The sequence below is a fragment of the Lycorma delicatula genome, chromosome 2 (genome assembly GCF_047948215.1).
Source record: "Lycorma delicatula isolate Av1 chromosome 2, ASM4794821v1, whole genome shotgun sequence".
NCBI lineage: Eukaryota > Metazoa > Arthropoda > Insecta > Hemiptera > Fulgoridae > Lycorma > Lycorma delicatula.
Genome location: NC_134456.1, coordinates 72348840 through 72370176, shown reverse-complemented (window position 1 = coordinate 72370176; position 21337 = coordinate 72348840). Strand labels below are relative to the sequence as shown.

At 29.9% G+C, this 21337-nt stretch overlaps 1 protein-coding gene across 2 annotated transcripts in view; it reads left to right on the top strand.

Annotated features, from left to right (window-relative positions):
* Positions 1 to 21337, top strand: part of SkpA (S-phase kinase associated protein 1 SKP1-related A) — a 100259-nt gene that overhangs the window by 51722 nt on the left and 27200 nt on the right. The window contains exon 1 of one of the 2 annotated variants that reach the window (XM_075355547.1): positions 10102 to 10243. The exons of the other annotated variant lie outside the window; for it this stretch is intronic. The gene's annotated coding sequence lies outside the window, so the exon portion shown is untranslated. Of the gene's footprint in view, positions 1 to 10101; positions 10244 to 21337 lie in introns of those variants that run through there. 2 annotated transcript variants of the gene reach the window in all.

Genomic DNA, 21337 nt, shown 5'->3' with positions numbered 1-21337 from the left:
TGTTAAAAAATGATTTAATTATATGGCATTTATGAAATTGTACACCTTAATTCACCTTAATAGGCCCTTCCAATCCTACTGGAAGTAAGTACATCAAATATATATATATATATATTTATATATATATTTTCATTTAATATTTTCTTAACCAGTCATTATGTTAAAATTTTAGTTGTTCAATCTTTATTACTATTTTTCAGTCATTTTGCAACCTATTTTAGTCATTATTATGACTAATAATTTTAAATACCTGATTGTGTTTTATATAATTTCTAATAAAAAATCAATTGTGAAGAAGAATTGTGAAAAATCATGCAAAAATACTAACTGGAGACTTTAAAAAGGGAAAGAATTATTTAAAGTATTATAAATTAATTTTAACCAAGCAATTGTTTGGTTATATATTTTTTGGTTTCATATGTTTTGCTTAGTTATATATTTTTCCTTCTAATAGAGATTAAAAGTTTTATTCCAAATTTAGTTTAAAAAAATTGTTGCTTAAAGAAGGGGTTCATTGACTAAATAGAGTTTTTAAACAATTTTATCTGGACTATTACTGAATAGCTTCAGGGTTAATTACAAACATTACATAATTTAAGTTATACTTTTAAAATTTGCACATTGTTTTTGTAATCACAAATTTTTCACATCATTCTTCTTTAATTAATATTATTTAAATACATATTATTAAATAAAATTCAATTTATTAATTGTAAATAGAAGGAAGGATAAAAATAATTTAATTTTGTTTTACAAAATCATCATACAGTGCATAATAAGTAAAATTGATTGCCTATTAATGGCAACATAATTGTATATGTTCGCTACACTCCAAATGGTGACAAATGAAAGAAATACCATAGTAGACATATGCAGAAACTCAGAGTGGTGTGACTTAAGAGCTAGAACATTATAAATCTTTAAATCAAATTCATTGAGAGGAAATATAAGACAGACTGGTAATTAGGTATGACAGTCATCTAGTAGGACTGTTGTAGAAATCTGCCATGTTAATGAGTTAAAAAAATGCAACCTAGCAATAGAAAGGGTAACTAAATATATGTAAGGATAAATTTGTTAGAAAACTAATCAGGAAAGCACATGGCTTGCCAAACCACAAACACAGCAGTATTGTTTTAATTGCAGGCAAATATTAGTTTGTTTTTTTTTAATTTTCTAATGGCTTTCTCAAAAACTTCTTATTCTACTCTTTTCCTGTGCTTTATCTCCCATTCATTCTCTTTTCAATTCATGTTCAATAAAACCATCTAAACAGTACATAGTTGCAACTGGGTCTTTCACTGAGGAAGGAAAGAAAAAAAATCTTCCTTGAGGAAGACTGAGTCATAGCCACTGCATTGCTGGTCAACCAATGCATTAATCAGTAATGTATTTCCCATCCTGGGTAAAAATTATACTTGTTCCTCAAAGGATATTTAGATAGAATGGCCATTAATAATCTGGAAGGACATAGAGTTTGAAGAGACCCAAAATTTTTCTTCTGATCTCCAAGTATTTCCAACTTTTTGAGAGATCAATCCTCTTTTACTACCTACCCTTTTCATTATATTTTTTTTTTTACAGTTTTTTGTAGGTATTGAATAGATTCCAAGTGGATCAAATCTAACAATGGAGTGATTGTAGAGTTACTGTGTCTGTGTAATTTGTGTGTGATATCTGTGTAATTTAATGGGGAGAGCTGTATGTGCAAACCTATCTAGATGAATGATGAAATCCATGTAAAAATTACAAGGAATCGTTAACTGTTTTGGTTGGAGCAAATATAGTTGGCTCAGTAAAATCTCCTTAGCTCATTATTGAGAAATAGGAAGTATACTTAACTCAGGTATTTTAAAACAGTTAAACGTTTATCAGTGCAGTACTCTAATGAAAATACTTAGATGAATTGATAATGTTCTTTGAAAAATGGATGGTAACACTATAAAAGAATATTTTGCCCCCAGAATGTAGTTTTTTTATTGATAACTGCACACCACATATTCCTCAGTTAAACTGTACAAAGAGCACTAAAACAGCTTTGCAATACAATGGAATAGATCATCACAGGCAGTTAGCATGTGTTTAGACAGGTCACTGAGACAGGACAGGAACCCACCAGGTTGATCAAGTGGTGAACTCTTCATTACAAATCAACTGATTTTGAAGTTGAGAGTTCTAAGGTTCAAATCCTAGTAAAGGCAGTTACTTTTATATGGATTTGAATACTAGCTCGTGGATACCAGTGTTCTTTGGTGGTTGGGTTTCAATTAACCACCATCTCAGGAATGGTCAACCTGAGAATGCACATGACTACATTTCACCTACATTCATACATATCATCCTCTGAAGTAATACCTTACAGTGGTTCCAGAGACTAAACAGAAAAAGAAAGAAGATGTCCCAACCTGCACTTTATCTGTTGTCATCACTGTCTCAGGGTCACCTGCTTTCTAGCTGTGTTAGTTAAAAAAGGTAATGATGTTGTAGTTAAAAACTGAATACCAAACAGTTTTACTCTGCAGTTTTTCACGGGGGTTAATTGTTGATCAGTGTTTAAAGGAAATGATTCCTGTGCTTGGAGAGGATTGTTCTCTTCGTACTAGAATACCAAGCAGTTTTACTCTGCAGTTTTGAACGGGGGTTAATTGTTGATCACTGTTTAAAGGAAATGACTCCTGTGCTTGGAGATGATTGTTCTCTTCGTACTACAATATTTAGATGGTACCAAGAGTTTTAAAGAGGAAATTTAGGCCATGAGGATGCTCCAAGGTTAGGTCAGTCTTTGTCGGTGACTGAGAGAAACTTTGCTGCGGTAAGAAAAATGTTTGAGATGCATGTGATCTACCACCAAATATAGGTGTCCTTGGGCAGTAATGCACCAGCAGTTTGTGTTATTCTGTGAGATCACTTCTAAGTTAGAAAGCTTTGTACCCTTTGGGCATAACTTGACCAACAGTCAGATGGTGTGTTGTGTTTCATGGTGCCATAAAATGCTGAAAAACTTTGAAAATGGGAAATATCCCAATGTGAACAATATTGAATGTGACTGGTGATGAAACTTGGCTAAATTATTATGACGTCCTGACAAAGGCTCAGAACAACATGTAGTTTGAAGATAAGGAGACCTCAGTGACTATTGGAAAATCCAGATCAGTGAAGAAGAGAATAGTGGCAGTATTTTTAGTGTGAAGGGAGTTTTTGATTGAGTTATGTTGAAAACAAAAAATAAGTTGTAGAGAATGCCTGCCTAAAGTTGTTAAAGCTGTGCCCAAATTCAATGATGGAGATATGGTTTTTTCACCATGATAATGCCCCAGCATACTGTTCCAAAGTTTCCTCAGAGTATTTCGCCAGCATTGAAATAAAACTGCTAGTGCATTCTCTTACAGTCCTGACCTTGCACGATGTGACTTCACACTGTTCCCCCAGTAGAAGAACAGACTGAAAGGGAAACATTTTACGAGTGATGATGATCTCCAAAGTGCTTGGGACGATGAGTGTGCCCAGATCTTTGAAGAAGCATAGTAATAACATTTCCCTGAAGATTTTGAAGGATGGAGTAGTGTATAATGTGTGGTGGAAACTATTTTGAAAAATTATAAAAAATAAAGTTATATTGCAAAACTTTTCTATTGCCCTTTGTGTTAAAGCAGGCTACCTTACACAGATGATTTCAGAAGTACAGCAGATGAATCAGAACTTGAAACATCTGTATTGACAAATTAGTTTTAAAAGTTTTTAAACAGAATATGAAAGTAAAATTAATTTTTTATGTTCAGTATAGTGTTTATTAATCTTTTTGTGATTAATTTAATATTTTCTTTTTAAAATAGCCTTTGGTCTTTCACCTACCTTCATTTTTCTTTAACAGAGGGGATTTTATTTTCAGTTTTTTGCAGCTTATGATTTCTAATTTTGGCCTAATCAACAAAGTTGATTTTTGTATTTAAGTTTACATAAATTTATTTATTTCTAGCTAATTTACGTTATTTACTTTGTATTGTAAGAAATTTTATTTTTAATTCTATTCTAGTATTCTGTTCTTTGTTTCTAATTGTGTTTCTAATGTGTTGCTAATTGGGCATTTGTTGTTGCATTTTATCCAGGCTAATTCTGGTTGAGATTTTTTTTCATAAACATATCTCACTCACAGCTTCTCTCTTGCTCTCTTTCTCTCTTTCCCTCCTTTTTCCCCTAAAACACTTTCCTTTTTTTGTCTTGACACTGGTTTTTTCCAGCCATAAGTTTCATCATCATGTTGATTTGGGAATACTTCTTATGTTTCTTCTTTTATGTCCTTGCGTTTTTGTTCATTCCAAAGCAATATTTTGTTGTGAGGAAGATTGTCATCTAAATTTTTTAGAAAGACTTTTTGCATCTGTTATTAACTTAAAATGCATTATAATCAAGGTAAAGCAATTGTGTGATAATATGTTTACATTACAAACACTCTTGGATTTTGAATATGAAAAAAATAATAAATATACTTTCCTCAGAACTATCAGTAAAACCAGTATCCATTTAAACAGATGAAAGCCATGTAAATTCACTAATAGCAGTAAATTTTGTAAGAACATCTGTAAATCAGTAAAATTTTTTATAATTCATTATGATAATGAATTGCACTTTATGACATGACCTAACTACTCAATTAAGGAATGTGATATTGTACCTGAATTTTTAAGTAATGTTGGATTATATATAATCTTTATTTTTACTCTTCTGTAAATAAATACCACCTTTTTTTTATTCAAGATTTTGTTCTTTCTAGAAAAAAGAAATTGTATTTTAGTGTTACATGTTTCTTTTTATTTATTTTTTTATTTTCTGAAGTAAACTTCTGAGGATCTGAAAGTGTTACTTTGTAAAGTGTTGAAAAATCAATACTTTATGATTGGAACATTAATTTAATAATATATTTAATAAAAGTATCCAGATATTTTTTTTTTTATCTTGCTATTAATAATTTTTTTTACAAAGTAAAACAATCTTACTTTAGAAGAATAATAGAGACGAGGGGATGGAGAATTCATAAAAAAAAATTATATTGTCCTCCATATATCAACAAGATAAAAAATGTTTGTAGTACTTACAACTTCATTGTAATGGCTACATCTAAAAAATTGCACAATATTTTCCAAAATGCTAAAGATAAAATTAATCCCCCCCCAAAGAGAACATTTATAAATAAATTTTCAAAAAAAAACAATTGCAGTTTAAGACAAACCAAAAGAAAGATTGAAACTAGAATGGAGAGTTTGATTCTTCATAAATTTAGAAGACCAGAGAAATAGGCTGCAGCCTGACTTAGTCTGAAAACAGATCACAAAAATTAGTTAATTAGAAACAATGATTTAAAAAAATATATTGACTAAAAAGGGACTAAATGGGTGACTGAGAAACCTTACTTATCTTTCTTTATCATCTTATCAACATTTGAGCTGAAACTTCATTTTTGAACAATAGTGAACCGCTTCAGAAACACCTGTTTGAATTTTAAACTGTTAAAAATCTTTTGTGGAATATTTCAGTCATACAAACATTAAATTGTTATGCCCACTCTTAAAAGTTTGTTTCTGTTCTTGGACAAGGTATATCTCTTGATTCGTATGATGTTCATACCAATTTATTGTTCATGAGAAATATTTTATCTACCCATCTGTAAAAGCGATATGCAGTAAGTTATTGTGAACAGTCTGAATAAAGGTTTAAGTGTTTTTAAGCTAAACTTAATTTTTGGTTGGGATTGCCTAAATTGACAACAGTTACTTGTATTTATTTCAATTTCTATTCTTAGTTTTAAACCTAGGCTAAAAATACTTATTTTATTGATTTTTCATTAAACTGTTTAATAAGTACTATGGTTTTACCATTGAAGTGGCCAATTAGGTTAAGCAAACATTTTTTAAATAGTTTTTTGAGCATTATTTTGTTTTCTTTTTTTTAAGGGGGAGGTAAAATCATTGGTATTTTTATTTCAAGAATTACCTGAATCTTATTCGTACATTTTACTAACCTCATGTTTAGGTTTGGGTTTTTTTCTTAATTAAGACTTTTTTTTTATTTTATTTTATTCTTTCCGCAATTACAGATATACATTTGATAATTCATTTAAAATTGTTATCTAAACTCTACCCAAATATTATCCACTCTAATTATAAATATAAATCAGACTAGTTTTCTAACTTCTCTTTCCATTTCACTGTCACAATAATCACTTGGCAAGTTACATTCAGACTGATAATGGTGATGCTATGTGTGAGAAATTAGTTGATGGAGAGATAATATGAGGAAAACCTGCAGAAGCCTTTCAGTAACATTATATTATCTGATGATGAAGAAGAAAAGAACAAGATCAAAGTAACAGACAAGACTATACCATCTACATAATAATCTTAATAACTTAAAAAACTTGAGAAGATTTGTAATACAGCCAGATATAAAGAATAAAATCTTTTAATCAGTAAGTGAATTTGATAAGTTTCAATCTGGAAAAAATGATAAACCAAGACAAATATAATAAATCTTTTTTAAATAAATTATCTAAGTTTTCAGACACTATATTTTAAAAAATTTTTTATTAATTATGTAAAATAACTTTTTGGTATTAGTATTGTTAAAAATTAGTTTAACTACTCATCTACACTATAGTAAGTACAGTAATCTACCAGTTTGTTCATAATTTATTCATTTGTCTGGGATAATCTAAAAAAACTACTAACTGGTATGAAAAATTTACTACTCTTCTAAATTAATTAAGCTTAATCCTTCCTGAATATTGTAGCCATGTAATAATCTACTTCAATCTCCCTTATAACATTTTAATTTTATGCCTTTGTTACCCTTACACAGTAAACAATAAATAAAATTAAAAGTGTGATTGTGAGTAAACTTTGTTATAAATCCCCAAATCTTGATGGACAATGCAAAGGACAAAACAACAATTTGAGTTTTGTTATTTTTCAAAATATTTCTTACATTTAAAAAATTCAAAAATAATGTTCAGGGTTTCAGACATTCTTGAACCTCACTACCTACCAACACCTAGCCATATAAATTAGCAAAAATGTATTGCAACCGCATTTTTAAAAATTGTATTACCATAGAAAAAATTAAAATGCACAATTCATTAAAAGTGTTCAGACATCTTGGCCCAATGGACCACTATGCTCCATACTTCCTAAATTAACAAAAACTGAAACATTGTGACATTCAAATTGTTCTTTTTTTAAAGATGTTTTAAGTTCAGAAACAGACAAGAGACAAATATAATGGTGTCCAAGATGTTTGGATCTCTTGGTTCTGAAGGTTCCAGATCTCCTACTCCCCTCAATTAAAAGAAATTAAAATATAGTGATATCCATAGTCTTTTACAAAGTATGTTTCCTCTTTAGTCAGTTGTAAAAATTAGCATCCCACTTTTGTATAATGGATATACCAAAGCCCTTTTAAAACTATCCAGTACAGCCTGTTACAAAATGTTATTAAATATCTTCAACATTTCAATCAATAAATTATCAGGGACATATTTATAAAACTCATAAGGAACATTATCGTCTTCTGATGCTTTATTAATATCAGGTTTTTTAATACTCTTTTCAGCTCTTCTAACTTAAAATCTGAATCTAAAATCTCATTTTGAATGGATGGCTTTATGTATTAATTCCTAAATGCTTTCAATGGAGGAGGTCAACTAAATTCTGAAAATAAATAACTCATTCATTAGCTGGCACATTGTTTAAATTGGATAGTTCCAATTTCTGAACTTATTAATTTATCCCACAGACTTTTTAAGGAGGATAATGTGTTGCAGATATTACTTTGATTATCTATTCATTTACCCTATCACAAACTTTTGTGAAGCTTTCTTTCCTGAATACGTAATTCATTCACATAAACAAAATATTTTTGGCCATCCAATGGTTTGGCAGGTATAGTATCAATTACGAAAGGAGGGTTGTAAGATAAGGAAAGATGAGAATGTTGAACTAACAACAGCTATGACTGCCTCAGGAAATTAGATTTATTGTTCTGCCTATGGTCAAAAACTCACATTCTTGTTAACCTTTGTGGTGTTAAATGAAATGTAATTGTGGTTTCCCCATGAAAGCTGATCTTATGGAATGGGAGAATTTTCACATGTATTACTTTCCAACCCTCTTATTTTATTACTATGTATCACAAAAATCTGTAAAAATTCCTGTAAGATTAATAATGTTTTATTCTAAGTATTAAAATTCATAATATGTTTATTTTGTGGCACTGAAGACTGATTTTAATTTAAAGTATCAGAAACTGAACTGAACAATAATGCAAAAGAAATTAAAGTTTTGAATTAATGTAATAACACAAAAACAGTATAGTAACAACTTGAATAAGTATAAAATAAGTACTTTGTATATTAACAAAAAATTAAGAAATTCGTTATTGACAAAATACTTCCTGAATACATTACAAAACATCAAGGAATATCATTTTCCTTGTTTATTCATTGTATGCATCTGTGTTCATTACTGTGATAAATACAAAACAGAAGTGCTGTGATTCAGTTTACCTTAATTTTAAAGATTTTCATTTCTAAAATTTTACTTTTAAAGTTACAAGTAGTTGCATTTTGTAAATGCAGGAGTTTGCAAATGTGTGTCACTTTTTTCTAATAGGAAACAATATCTACAAATAAATAAATTAATAATAACATTCAAGATAAAACTTCAATTACTGCAGCAATTTCTGTAACATACATGATTTTGAGGATTAATCTAGAATAATATTATTGCATTATTTTGTTAAGTACAGCAGTTAAAAAACAATTGACTTACATAAAAATTCAGTCAGTCATCTTCAAACTAACAGCATGAACAAATTGAATGGAATATTGATTCTCTTACATCTAAGTCTTTTTGTCAGTAGAATACAATTTTAAGAGAGACTGGAGACTTGGTTTCACAAACTGGAAATCATGCAAGTTTCAATTTGTGACAAGTCTCTAAATTGAGTAAGCGATGGATTCATTGCCAGTCCTGGAAAGTCAATTAGGTGGGCTAGTTATGAACTGAAAATTCTTCGTTCAACTGTTTACAACAATGTTAATGAGTGGCTTCATTTGCAAGATTATAAGTCATAATTCCTTCATTACATTAAACCAAATGATAGCCTCCTATGATATCAGTTTGCTACAGAGGAATTTGAAAATACAGAGGCATTTTGTTGAAAATAATTCTAATTATCTTTATATGTTATTTAGTGATGAGACATCTTTCATATGTGCAGTAAAGTTAACAGACACAATTGTCAAATTTGGGGCAAAAATATCATGGCAGTAAAATTGCTGAATATGGACTTGAAATGGTCTGGCATTATAAGGTCATGGCACAATTTATGAAAAAAGGCTACTTTTCTCAAAATAAAAATATAACATATGACAGTTCTATGCTATGCTATATTGATCTAATGATTTTTGGGAAATAAAATTGTAACAGAAAATTAAATCTTTGTCATTTTTATATATGCATATGTACAATTTGCTGAATCTTTTTTTGAATTACGTTCATATTACAATATTTATTAACCAATAAATATTGTAAGTATTTTGTCAGAAACTAACCAGTTTATGACAAATTCTAATAACTGATCTGAAAATTCAGATAACTAATTAAAAAATATTTTCCTGGACATCGTTGTCTTAACTGTAATATGTTAAAAATCGTCTTACAATTTACAACAATGTAATTTTGAATTGGCGCGTAAATATAGTAATCTAATGTCCGCAGCGATGAGCCCGCTCTCTGAAGAATAAAATGCTGAATGGACATGTTCAACTATCTTATCACGATAATTTAAATTTTGTTCAATTCAACTACATTTCAGGGGTAGATTCTGTAAAAAACGATGACTGCCTACAACCATTACGTAACGATTTACACTTAAGCAGAAAAAGAAAAAAACAATTTAATTAACATAATATTAATATATCCTACAAAAAAATAATACGACTTAACTGTATATTATAACTAAATTATCAATAACATTTAAAAATAATTGATATACAAATAAACGACTACACTGTGAGTACTGTATCTCAGCAGGATTTTACCGCTTTTTTATTGATGGCTGTGGCTAGCGTCCACTACTATTTAATAACCTTGTCTAATCTAGGAAGTCCCTTGAATTGGGGTTTTAACATATTCGCTGTAGTAGTGAATTTCTAGTTTTTGTTGATATATCCTTATTTACAGATATAAAGGTTTGTAGTTTACGTTATATTATATGTACTGTGTTATTTTACCTACCGTAGTATTTTATTTGCGTGGTTTGCTTTTAAAATAGGATAGTGATTATTTTTGTATGCAAGGTAGTAATGGCAATAAAGTTCTAGTTGCTATATTCAATCAATTTCCTGTTTAGATATGTATCCCTCTGCAACTGTGTGTGCGTAAGTGATGATATTTTCAGCAACATTATACAAAGAAATATTGCTATTTTTTTTTCTAGGGCATCTCTGTTATAGCCTGCAGGAATTTCACATATAGTGAAACATCAGAAAAAAATATACCTAGTGGTTTTAATAGTGTAAAGTATTATAATTAATATACGAGTTTATAAAATGTTAGAATTTCAAGCATTAGTTTCAACTAACTGCATCTTATTTTTATATAGCCAATTAATTTTTAATTGCCTTTATTTTATAACGTTGGTACAAAAAATTGTACTTAATTCATTCCTTGTGGCATTCCAAATTAAATCAAAACATTATGAACTATATTTACGTATATTTCCAGCAGCATTTGTTGATACTGAAGTGTCATTATCAGTGATGCTATCACCAGTATGATTAAAAATAATTTAGTGTTATTAAGAGAGAAAAAAAAATAGTACTCATGTTAATATTTGATTCAGTTTGTTGTTAAAAAGTCAATCCTCTATCAATTTTTTTTTGCAAATTACTTCACATAATGTCATAACTGGCGATTTAGTACACATATTTTTTAAATATGATTCATTTTTTATTATAATGAATTAATGTGAAAAATTCTAGAAAAATTTAAAGTACTATAAAAACATGTATCATTGTACTTAATGTTTCTATATAAGGTGTTACGAGTAATATTAAGAAATTTACTTTCGGATGTTGAGAAAAATCTCATCTTTAGTTTTATAAACATAGGCCTTCTTCACAGTTGATGAACTGCTGAACAGTATTCCTTTTTCCATTGTTGTTCGGTGCATTGTAATTTTTACCTTTTTGTTTATGCTGTACTCTGTGGCATAGGTTTTTTCTGATGCAGAAATCTATTCGTATCTTTTCAATTCCTCTGTAAAATTTGAAGGTGGAATAATTCTCATTCTCCTTACTACCAAAATATGACATCTCTTTGAGGATTTTAAAAGCAGCAAATTACATGAACTGAAAATCGCAAATTGTTCTAATTAAACATTAGGCCCTTTAAAGGTCAAAGTATAAGTTTTGTGACATGGTTTCTCATTATTAGATAACAATCATTATCTTGTGGAATAGTATGCTCCTCAGATCAAAATGTGTTTCTATGTAATATTTATGGGAGTACTATAACAAGTTTTATAGACTTGTTTATTGATGATAGTAAGTATTGAATTTTTTTTACAATTAAAGTTTTACAGCAAAATAAAAAGTATTCAAATTCATACATGAAATTAAACAAATGATTTCAGTAGTTTAATCATATTCAACTGTAGGTAAAACAAGAAAAAAGTGAGTACAATGTCATAAGTAGATTTCACAATTTAAATTTTCTTTTTTTGAACATACCAATTTGAATATAAAATCTGTTAATTGATTTGTTGCTTACTGGACATTGCTTAGACCCCCTAGATATGAATTGCATCTTTACTTGATACATCCAGTACAACAGTAGTAGATTGGAGCAGTCATTTTTTTTGTGCAGAAGTGATACATAAAGCATCTCAAGTAAGGGCTGGATTGTTGAATTGATGAAACAAAAATTGGAAGAAGATATAATTGAGTTTGAGTTAGTGAAGCAAATACAAATGGCACAAAAAAAAATCATTTGCTTGTGCCATTGTCACAAAACACTCTACTACATATCATTCATAAATATATATGCCCTGGAACTAATATTATTTCAGCTTCTTGGAAAACATACAGTTGCTTTCAGTTTGAAGGATACCAGCACATTAGTCAACCATGGCTACTATTTTTAGATCCCAGTTCAGGTGTATTCACATAGCACATTAAAATATTGTGGAGAGAAGTGAGACAGTACATCAAGATATAGAAACGCCAAATATCGCCTCACATGTTACTTGGTATAATTTTTATTCAAGAGGAACTATAATAATTATAAAGAAAGAATTCACTGTTTATTTAAAGCTAACAGACAAGTCTGTGACAGTAATGCACCGATAAAAGAACAACCACATGTCAGTGATAATGCTGATTCTGATGAACCTGATGACTTCTAATGTAAGTTTCTTGCATGGCATATTCTTTTGGAAGCTTCATTTATACATTTTTATGTCGGTAATCATATAACAGACGACATACTTTGTAAAAAGGATTGGTAGAATAGAAGTAGAGAATTGCTGAAGGTGTCTAAACTATAACATTGATTTTTTTTTAAGGTAATTGTTTCATGTACACTTTTCTGGAAGTGGGCACTATTGGCTAATGGGTCAATCCATTTGAGGTGTCCCAAAAAACATAAGCTGGTTGCTTGATCAATTAAAAAAAAAATTGAAACTTGCCTTGCCCACTTGTTTTTTTACATGTCTCAGGACTTTAAAACTATTTTTGGTACTTACATATTAACGCCACCGCAGCTACAGCTGCTGTTTAGGTTATGTTGACTTCGTGTACTGACAAATCGTACGTATATCAAAATAACCTTCGCTCGCTAACCTCTACCGTATTAACGCCACCGCAGCCACAGCTTTATTTAAAAACAAAGTAGTCAATCGGATATCGGTGCTATAACATTAAGATTATATTATTAATAAGTTGTATATATTATGCATATTTAATGTTAATTATAAGAGGTTAGCGAGTGTAGGTTATATTTAGTTAGGTTATTTTGATATAACCCACCGGGTTGGTCTAGTGGTGAACGCGTCTTCCCAAATCAGCTGATTTGGAAGCCGAGAGTTCCAGCGTTCAAGTCCTAGTAAAGCCAGCTATTTTTACATGGATTTGAATATTAGATCGTGGATACCGGTGTTCTTTGGTGGTTGGGTTTTAATTAACCACACATCTCAGGAATGGTCGAACTGAGAATGTACAAGACTACACTCATTCAACTTCTGAAGTATTATTTAAACGGTAGTTACCGGAGGCTAAGCAGAAAAAAAAGGTTATTTTGATATACGTACGATTTGTCAGTACATGAAGTCAACATAACCTAAACAGCTGCGGTGGCGTTAATACGTAAGTACCCTATTTTTTTTCTATTTTTTTATTTAAGTAGTTCACATGTGGTAGCCATTTTTATTATGGTTGCACACTTATTTTTGTGATTGTAAGGTTATGGAAAAAATCATAACTAAAAAAAAATTGGATCTGGAAGAATGAAACAAAAAGCAATTTATTCATATTTTCTCAAGGTTGATTAGTCCAGTGGTTTATTTACCTATCTCTTCTCTTTCTATGAGAAAATTCATTCAACTATGGTTGAATGCCTTGCTCATTAACTGACTCTCTAATGTCTAACCAAACATGTTTCAGGCATGTTGAACTCTGATATTATTTTAGATCTGATTCAAGTTTGGGGAAGTAAACTGATATTTTTTTAACCTTCTTCTTTAGAAGCAAGAACATACTTTTTTTTTAGTTTTAAAATAAGATCATCATATTCATGTGAAGAAGATTGAGCTGGATTTTTATTTTCAGAAACTTTTGAATCAAAACACAATTCAAGATTCTTCTTTAATTTTTCAGATACCTTATTTATTTTAAATTTTAATGCTGATGACCTTTGATCTGTGCTTATTTTTTTCAATTTTGATGGAGATGATACACCTGAAATGAAATGCTACAAGCAGCAACCATTAGTTAAATATTGTGATGTGGGGCAATGTGTTCTTTAAGAGCTTGCTCTAATGTTATATGTCTTAGGTTTTTAAGGGTTACAACAGAACTGTCCATACAGGTGACTGAATTTTGACAAAGACCTTTTTTCATGATACTTACAAACACTAATGACATCTGAATTGCATGTAAAAAAAAAATAAGTTGTTGGTTTTCATCACTGAATTCACAAATTTGAATGAGTTCTTTTGGCGCTGTAGCATACACTGCTTTATGACACTTTTCATTCACATAAATTCCTATGTAACATTGTCTTCTATTGTTTTATGTGAAATTACTTGAAAATAATGTAAAAATTTAACTAATTTAAAATCTGCAAATATAATATTTTTAAGTAAAAACACAGGATGAAATTTGGGACACTCGATAAAGATTGTGAACAGTTCGCTGACTAATCTCAGATTGACCAGTCTGTTACTGCCAAGCTAAATAATGCAACAAGCATAAATGAGCATATTGCTATATGAATTTTCATGATGACTGGAAATGACTTCAAGCAGCTGTTTGAATGAACATGAACACTGCAGTTAAATGGTTTAAACAAGTCTATTTCAACTACAGTAACAAGTATTAAAATATTAAAGTGCCAAGAAGACATGAAACCGTGTTGGAGCACTTATTTTGTGAGTCAAAATGGTATTGCTTTTAACAGGTTTTTCATGATTTTTTAGTGGTTATAACTATTTTATTATTAGAATAAAAAAGAAACTTGTTTATTTGCCATAAACATCTACAAAAACACTAAGTTGTGCAAATTTGAGATTTTTATCACCAGCCCCCAAAATTTTAATTTAAAAAAAAAATTAGTTTTCAAAAACTCATAAAAATTCATTTCAAATGTATTGACCCTAACATATTTGTCATACTATCGAATTAATGCTATGTTATTTTGGTATGACAGCATGATTGCTATCATTTTTCCTTTTTGCTAGGTTAGTATTGTTAGTGTTTTTGGTACACTTGCATGTAAGATGAAAGAAAAAAGTCGTAACAATATTATAAAACCAAGTGATAAAGTCAAGCAACTGACATAATTGCTAAGAGGGGCACTCAAATGGTTGTCTACCTACCTTAGAAAATATGGTGGTGGAGAGGTAGTGTCATTTTTATTTTTCAATATAGTCCCTTGCACTTCCACACACCTGCTCCATTTAGCCTGGACAGAGGTTATGCCAGAGTAAACATTTTTATCTTGCTCCTTAAAATATCTTGAAACAGCTGCTTTCAATTCATTGTTGTAGTGAAAATGTCTGCCCTAAAGGTTTCTGAACAGGAAAAAAATTACTGGGGGCCAGGTCCAGATTGTAGGGTGTGTGAGGAAGTTCTTGAAATCTACACTCCCTCAAAGTTTGCTTTGCAATGTGTGATTAGTGGACTGAAGCATTGTCATGCAAAAGCAGTACACCTTTGGTTAGCTTCCCTCGTCATTTTTCCTTTATTGCTGCCTGTAGCTTCTGAAGTTATTTAGCATGGTCATTACCAGTGATAGTTTGCTTGTGCTTCATGTATTCAATCAACAAAATTTCCTCACTATCCCAAAAGACTGTGGCCAGTCGATGGCTGGGTCTTGAAGTTTTTGGTTGTTGGGGATCCTTTGTTTTCACTGCGTGGACTCTTGTTTGGTTTCAGGATCTCAGTAATGAATCCATGTTTCACCACCAGTCACAAACCTACTGAAAAAATTAGATTTCTTTCACATAGCTCTAAGTTCTCCGCACTCAACTGCACACGACATTGCTTCTGATGTGCTGTGAGGTTTCATGGGACCCATTGGGAACTGACTTTTGTCATGTGTAAATGGTCATGAAGTATTGTTATAATGGTTATTTCGGACACTCCACATTCTGTAGCAAGTATTGTTTTCCATAACCAATCTGTCGCGTTTTCTGGCAGATGTCAGGTGTAGTTGCTGCTTCTTCAGGTCTTCTGCTGCAAGGATCATCATTGAAGGATTCCCTGTCCCATCTAAATTGTTTGGACCAGAATTTCAATTGGTATTGTGAAGGTACATTATCACCATACACCATCCTACTATGGATGTCTTTCAGATATTTCCCGTTATGACCGATCGATGCTCCAATTTCTGCAAATCCATTGCCATAGCCAGGTTACTAACTTCGGAGGAGTACTGCATGAACATGTATAATAGAAATTCAATCACATCAAACAATTTCAATATGTAATAATAAACACCCATAGGTAGATAACTTTTTGAGTGCCCCTTGTATGTTCATAATACATGTGACCTCTTTACTTTTTTCCAAAATATGTGTGTCAGAAAAATTGAAAAATTAATAGAATACTTGCTAATTTGCCTGTAGCACTGTTTATTTTGTTTCGGTACAACTGTTCATTTTAGTTTATATGAAAAACAGATAGAAGGTTAAAACAAAACAGCAAATCGTGTAATGTATATAGGAACAATAATTAACATGACTAAGGTGGAGACAAGCACAGTTTGTCATAATGATTAATTTTTGTCTTACCAAAATATGCCTTTAACTTGAGAATTTTATAGTTGTATGTAAATTTCTGTAATTAAGTTATTTGTGTTGAGGCAGGAGCGTTGTTAATTTTTAGTACAATTTGAGGTCCACTTGTCAATGAATATTTGTGATCCTTAGTTGTGTCGAAGTTATATTAATCTTAATGATTTTTTGCACTGAGGAATTTGATATATCAGATGTTTGATATAACATAATGTAATTACAGTGCAATTCAGTTATTGTGTATTATGAAATTCATGTCTACTTGAAGTTTATAGCATTCTGTATAAAATAGAATCATGTGAAGCTGTTGCCAAATCTGAATTAATAGAATAAAAAACAAATAATGAGGTAAATTTTGAATACCAAAGATACGTAGTCACTTACTTTCATATTATTAACTTTGTAATATTAAGCTATTTCCCATATTACAGAATTAAAGGTTATTTATTTTTATTTTCAGACATAAGGGATAAAGAAATGCAATTTTTCATTCAGTTATTGTAAATATAGATGTAATATTAATAGATAATTGGAAATTGGAACAAAAGATAATGTATTGTTAATAAATATTAATTTCCCAGGTCAAATTTAAAATTAACTTCTTCCTTTCCTTTGATGCAATCTAGAAGCAAATTTACCACATAATTTTCTTTTGTTTCCTTTTTTTAGTAACCAGATTATATTTAGCACAATTTTATTTAATTAATCAAAAAGAAGATTACTGATTAATACGTCAAAATAATTCAGTGAATAACTTTGTTCTTTTCTGTTAATTCATTACCATTTTAAATATCACTATTTAAGTCACTAAAATTTTATATTTAGTTTAGATATCATTTTTGTTATTATAAAATTGTAGACATTTGTATATTTAATATTAATCAGGTGAGGTTAGCAAGCATTAGGTTTTGTTTTGTTACCCACCGGGTTGGTCTAGTGGTTAACGCATCTTCCCAAATCAGTTGATTTGGAAGTCGAGAGTTACAGCGTTCAAGTCCTAGTAAAGCCAGTTATTTTTACACGGATTTGAATACTAGATCGTGGATACCGGTGTTCTTTGGTGGTTGGGTTTCAATTAACCACACATCTCAGGAATGGTCGAACTGAGAATGTACAAGACTACACTTCATTTACACTCATACATATCATCCTCATTCATCCTCTGAAGAATTATCTAAACGATAGTTACCAGAGGCTAAACAGGAAAAGAGAGAGGTTTTGTCTTGTTGTAGTGGTGAACTCATCATCGCAAATCAGCTGATTTTGAAGTTGAGAGTTCTAAAGTTCAATTTGTAGTAAAGGCAGTTAGTTTAATATGGATTTGAATAGTAGATTGTGGATACCAGTGTTTTTTATACCGGATTTTAATAGATTGTGGATACTGATATTTTTCGGTGGAGACATCTCAGAGATTATACAACACCACACTTCATTTACATTCATACATATCATCCTCATTAAACTTTTGAAGTAATACTCTATGGTGGTTTTGGAGGTTAAACAGAAAAAAAAGGTTATGTTGATACTCTTTGAAGTTCAGTACACGGAATCCTTAGTTAAATTACCTAATTTAATCACAAACATAACCTAACCAATCAACAAAACAAATGCACTATAAATGTTTTTTTAAAAGTAATTTATAGAAAAAATAAACATTATAACAACATATTAGTTATATATTTTTGATGAAAATATTTTTCTGAATTTCAGGCAACTTTTCCAGTTAAAAGAGTTATCTGATGTGCATACTACCAACAGACATTTATTAATCTAATGCATCTTTAAACAGTTTTTTACTGATAAATTTCTATGAGAAAAGTAAAAATATATGAACATGCTGTGTAATCAGTTTTAGGTTAGATGTCCAAAAGCTCAGAAGTTTATTTTAACCTAAAATACCCACCAGAATTTCATTTCATCATATTTTACTGTGAAATAGCCTACCCTTTATCAAATACTCACAGTTAAAATGTGAAATAAGAATTTCAAAATTAATGTTTTTAAGTGCCATCCATTTAATTAAAGAACTTTCTCGGCCCCTTCCTTTTCACTAGCACTGTGTATTATTAGTGTATTTCAGAACTTTGTTAGAAGTACATTATTTATGTACAAATAGTGTTTAAACTTCTTTTTTAAATTCTTATAATATCCAGTAGCTTAGTTGGAGTTATATATTTGTTAGAAACTGTTATAATGGTTCAGTAATATATTGGAATTCTGTGTATAAAATATTTGCAACAGTATCATCCTGATCAATTTAAGATTAATTACTCAATGTTTGTAATTTGTTCAAAATGGCATCATTTGCAAAATAACCTCATTTACCATAAGTCACAAGAAGAATGCAAATACAGCAGTTTTGTCAGGTGTTCTTTTCATATAAATTTGTCAACTAATGCTGTATTAACATATACTACAACTAACAACGAATGACATCTAAAAGCTTGCAGATAATATCACAACAGAATTTATTTAAAGCTATACAGAATAAGTTATTTTATTACATCTGGCATTTTTCATTACTACTTTTGTGGTAATATTATATTTGTGGTTTATAAACTATTAAAAAGAAACATTTTTGACATGTTTTTGCCAAAAAAAATCAATTATTGTTTTACTTTTAATATTTTAGACACATCAGACCAATTTTTTGCATGAAAACTGTGGGAAAGTAAGATGTTGCACATATGACATTATGATGATTACAGATGTCATTATAATTAAATTCAGCTATTAAATACCATCAACTTTTCCATGTTTTAAAACTAACCTTTCATTTTGGAGTGGTTTGAAAAATTATAAATTTGATACTATTCCATTTAACATTTATATTAACTGTTGTTGAATGAACAGATAATTCTAGTGCAGCTGATTAAAAAGGTGACCAAAAAGATACCTTGTCTATCTTCAAATATTTGCCTGAATTCTTCATAGAGAATGACCTTATTATGTTAAAATCTTAATCTGATCAGCCTAGATTGAAAAAAGTAGAAATGATAAAACTTAATCATAGAATCAGGCGAGGAACTTTTTCATCCCATAAATTTTCAGATATCAGTATTTCAAATTACGTTTAGCTGGACTAAATTTACCTATGAAGTACATTGAACAAAAGTATCTTCAATATTTTTATTATTTTGAAAGTGCCAGTTTTCAAAACATTTGTGATAGTTTTTCATGGATATTTCTTTCAGTGGCAAGTTGGGTATTTTTTGGGGTATCAGTTTCCCTTTAGTCAGAAAATTGTTGAACTATAAAAGAACTATCAAAATTGTTGTCATAATGGATTTAAGAAATTCATGCAAAAATATTTTTAAAAAAGTTTGAATTGTTTATCCATCAGCAATATTTTGTGGATTGATCATTTTATGTAAATTTTGAGTAGAAATGAGTAGGTATTTTACTCTAAAATTTTAAAACGCACATATAGTACACAAAATAAGCAGGTGTTGCAATATTCAACGCACACTGTTTACAATGCACACTGTTTACCTCAGTTATAAAAAGAATGGTGAGCAAGAATATTAGCTTTCTTTTGTTATGCTAGGAATAAAATATTTTTAGATAAGTTTATATATTAGGTACTAATTTTTTCTATGTAGACTATTGCAGGTTTGATTCTCCAAATTAACATTTCATGTTATATTAATTCATATGATTTGATGGTCTGTGTAATGTACTTGGCTTTGTTAATTTTTTTTCTCTTCTTTTCGAATAGCCCATTTAGAGGGCCCGCTTAATCAACGTTTTAGCCCATGCTTCTTTCATTTTTCTAGATTGGTGTTCTTTGTCTTCTTGAGTCCATTTTCTCCCTCTTCTACAAGTGAGTTTTTTTCTCTCCTGAAATTCTAATTCCTGTATTGTTTTCCTGAATGTTGCTCTCTCTTTTAAAATGTCTGAGTCTATTGAATTGTTTACTAGTTCATTGTCTATTTCTTTAAGCCAGGGTATCTTGTTCTTCTGAGTGTTTAATAGGGTGAAGATCTGTTTTGTTAGTCTGGTGTTCTCCATTCTGTATATGTGTCCATAGAATTGCAGTCTTCTTTTCCTGATTACATCTTATTTTTTCTATTTTGGAATATAGCTCTTGGTTTGATCTTTGTTTATAATCTAGTCCTGTGTTGTTTTTTGGGCCTAATATTTTCCGTAAGATTCTTCTCTTTATTTTCTCTATTCTCTCTACGTCCTGTACTTTATGTAGTTTCAGTGTTTCTGCCGCATATAGTACTTCTGGTCTAACTACCGTTTGGTGTTCCAGGAAAGGGATTTCTTGTTGTAGGTATTCTTCGTGATATATATATATATATATATAAATATAATAATTTATATATATATATATATATATATAAATATTATAATAATTTATATAGATTAACTGAAAATAGTTTATCTCAGTTGTATAAAAAGAATGGTGAGCAAGAATATTAGTTTTCTTTTGTTATGCTAGGAAAAAAATATTTTTATTTTATTAATAATTTGTTAATTTTATTATATAAAATGGCAATTTAAGCTTTTATTTAAATGTTCCCATCAAATCAGTGTGACATATATTCATTGTGTTGATTTTTCTTTGTAATTTTTATATTAATATAGTATTTTGTCATCTATGATCATTTCTTTTTGAAGTGATTTATTTATATAACTAGCTTCCTGTCGCAGCTTTGCTTGCACTGTATGGTTTCTTGTGTTTCCCATAGCGGTCAATTTTTTATTTTATGTTTTTCAGTAAAGTAACTGGAGGCAGATTCAGCCAGTCACACATTCAGTAATG